The 3,591-nt window shown below is 36.4% G+C and overlaps 1 pseudogene; it reads right to left on the reverse strand.

Annotated features, from left to right (window-relative positions):
- Nucleotides 1-1,854: 1,854 nt before the first annotated feature.
- LOC149149177 (L-ascorbate peroxidase 2, cytosolic pseudogene) lies at nucleotides 1,855-2,148 on the reverse strand (annotated as a pseudogene).
- Nucleotides 2,149-3,591: the final 1,443 nt, after the last annotated feature.

A 3,591-nucleotide genomic window follows, 5' to 3' on the forward strand; every position in this document is an offset into this window, starting at 1 on the left:
TGTTTAGATCCTACCTGTAATCCAACGCTGTTGTAGTAGTCCAGCTCCGTTGATCTGGATGAGCTCCTACTTCACTTCGAAACCTGCATTCACCAACAATCAAACGATTAAATAGCACCTGAATATCACATAAAATAAAACATATTTAACATGTAGACCAAGGAGTACATGAAACAACTCATTAATAACAAATTGTTGAGAAGAATGGACTAATTTGTATTAAAAGGTAACAAAAGGAACCATTACAACCTGAGCCTTGGTGTTGTGCAACCTCCTCCCAGGGTCCACAAGAGTTCTCCCTTACTCTGATCAGCTCACCCACCTCCCAATGGAAACAAGTAAAGATGGTAATCTCTCCTCACAAGCTTCTACAAGGAAGTCCTAATTCCAGCAGCATCTACCCTTAGGAATGTTCAGCTTTCAACCTCTTCCCCCTTTGGCCCAATGCCTGTATTTATAGTGCTCTAGAGGAAGTTATTCAGGTCCACCATCAATGGGATAAGTCCCTCTTTGGATGGGATAGCTCCCTTATTGATGGGATAAGTTCCTCTTTGGTAGGGATACATGAACCATCTGGAGGCGCTTCATACACGTCAAACATACTTCTAGAAGCCTCTAGAAATGACCACAAGTAACTTTTTTGGAGTGAAACTTGCGCCTTTTGACCTTTACAGGAGTACGCACCCATCCCTTTACATACAGAGCGTACAAGTACGCAGGTATTGTGAACTTGGGTTGCGTACCCGCAGGTAAGGCTGAGAGAAACTGCGTACCAGAGATAACTTGACTTTAAATGACTTTTCCCTCTTTCTTTGAGTTTGACATGGAAGGCAGAGGCATGAGACTTGCCAAGGAGGATAGTATGACAATGGATGGAGCCATACTAACTGCAAATAGTCATGGTGACATTTTTTAGTGTAACAGAGGGTTTTCATAGCATTTCAAACATGGTTACTTTGTCTCACTGTTGTAAAAGCACTCCAATCACTAAAACAAAACCATGCAACCATTATTCTAGGTCACAACAACACATTCCTCCTATAGACTTTAATACTGATACAATAGGAATATCAAAATACAAATGGACAAATCACATAGTGATTGGAGCCACAATGTATGAATTCTTAATGTAAATCAATTCAACAAGTTACAGGTTCTCAAATGACCAAACACACAGGAGAAAACTTGAAATTAGCAACAGTTCATAAATTTAAATCGAACCATACAAACTTACAATCCCATTTGTTGTTCATTTATGCCATTCACATAGAAATACATTATGGTTCACAGGGATTTGAAGGTACAAGTGTGCTTTTATGTCAGAACTATAGTTACATAAAGAAACAATGAGTTCCTCTCTTCTCTCCCTCTCTCTTTTTTTCCTTCCCTCTTATTCTACTTCCCTTCAGGAACTTCCGAACACTCTTTTCTTATCATTTCCATAAAGAAACTAGCTATGACAACAAAGAGTTACAAAAATGTGAATCATTTCCCCTTCTCTACAAACTAAGGGAAACTGAAAACTAATATTTTTATTTTTACATTAGTTCCAATAACCAGTATATTATTATAGACTATATACTTGAATCATCTTACTTACCTTCTACCGAGCCTCCTAACAAATATTTCAATAATGAAGTAGACAAAACCAACACAAGCAAAGATGTGAGAGCACGAGGCAATAGATTCAGAGCACTCCCTCATCAACTCTGTCAAGACCCCAACCAACAACAACAAGGCATATTAAAATTAAAAATAAACTAAACAGAATAGAAGGCATACTACAAGAGGATATTTCTAACACTTTTGTTAGGATATGTTTTACACATCATATCCACTTCCATGACTTACTGTTTACTCCTCCTCTTCAAACCCCAATTCAAAGAGCTTCAAGTGAGCTTCTACATAATAATAAAAAAGGCATTCTCGCCCATTGTGTACTTCTCCACATAATATTGGAATATTGGAACCTACAACAATGCCTAATGGGAAGGAAGTTGAAGTTAACCTTCCTTATCTCTATTAGGAATTGTAAAATATCATAGGATTAGACATCCATGCACCCTCAGTTCCACATCGTTCCTTGTGACATCTACCCAAGGTGTGGCCACTAAAAAGCTCCACAATATCCTTGTCACTTAGGCCCATGTTTCCAAACACATCCCTCAAATGATCAACCCCATGTGATCATCCCATCACATTGGTAAGCCCGTGTCCATACTTCATCAAATTTTTTGTATGACCTATGCATTTGCATCAGACTCCCAAGGTGAAAAATATTCATAGTCTCCTAACCATTAGGTGATAAAGTCAATCTTTCGTGATCCCATAATCTATCTTGTAGTTGGTCCTTACCCTTGTCATGTTTTTTCTCTATTATTTCCTTCTTCATCCTTCCAGGTTTCCATGTTTTATGTTGTAGTCTTCCTCCTTCTTTGCTGATGAAAACTTACTCTGCCATCTGCAATATGTTGTCCTTTATTCTCATATTCCCTGCATACCTTTCCTGTTGATGCTTCTTGAACATCTGTTTCTTTATTTTCTCTATTTCCACATCAAACCTATCCTATGGCTGGCACAAACCATTATTTCCTGGCTAAAATTCATTATTGTCCTCCATTGACACATCAACATAATAATTGCTTGGAACTACTTTCACCACTCCCTGCACTCTTTGTTGGAACTTCCCATCATTGTTGTCTATTCTTTGTTGCGTCTCCTTCATGGAAAAATCTATCTCATCCTTACTTGGGTTCTACAATCCATTGTTCTCATATTCTCCAACCAGTCTTCTAAAAAATTCAATTCTACTGCAATGTTTTTTGTGCTTATTGATCACAATCATGCAGGTCCTCTCCCAATGGTTCTTATACTTCATTAATTGAATTATTTCTAATCCATTTCGTTGTTTGTTACACATGCTCATTATATTCATACACAAACCAATTATCTATTTTAAAAATATGAGACTTTCAAGTCTCCTTTGTTTCTTCCAACATCTCTCCCTCATGCAGCACTAAAACTTTCAAATTTCCCATCAAATATTCATCACTGTTGGTTCTTGCTTCTTTCACTATAACAACCTCATCTTTATTACACATTTTCTCTTCAATAACATGTTGTTCCTCTATATCATCACTTTGACCATTTTTCAAGGACAATTATGTCTTATTTTCAACCTGTCCAATACTATTTAATGATTCTTCTTCTTCTATACATAGAACAAAATCAATGTTCTATCCTTCACATGTATTCACATAACAATGATTAAAATTAAAATAAATATGGCCTTTATCTTTTTTCAAAATCTCAATTTTTATTCCTCCATCGTGATTTTCATTATCCTCATAATTTATGAGACTCTTAGGCTAGTCTCTCATCAACATTTTCTTCATCACTCTCTCCAAGAAATGGTCCTTGTTTTGGTTCACAAATAATCTCTTCAAAAAATTTCTTTTTTTATTTCTCCATTTCTCTTCACTAATGAGAATTAAACCTTTGTTCAAACTCCTTGATTTTCTCCATCAATTGAGCATTTAATATTTGTCTCAGCTTCACCTACAACAAAATCCATTTTACTTTCTTCCTGAG

This window comes from Pinus tabuliformis, chromosome 9, assembly GCF_031772625.1.
Source record: "Pinus tabuliformis cultivar Carrire ecotype Pingquan chromosome 9, CPIR1, whole genome shotgun sequence".
In the NCBI taxonomy this organism is placed as follows: domain Eukaryota; kingdom Viridiplantae; phylum Streptophyta; class Pinopsida; order Pinales; family Pinaceae; genus Pinus; species Pinus tabuliformis.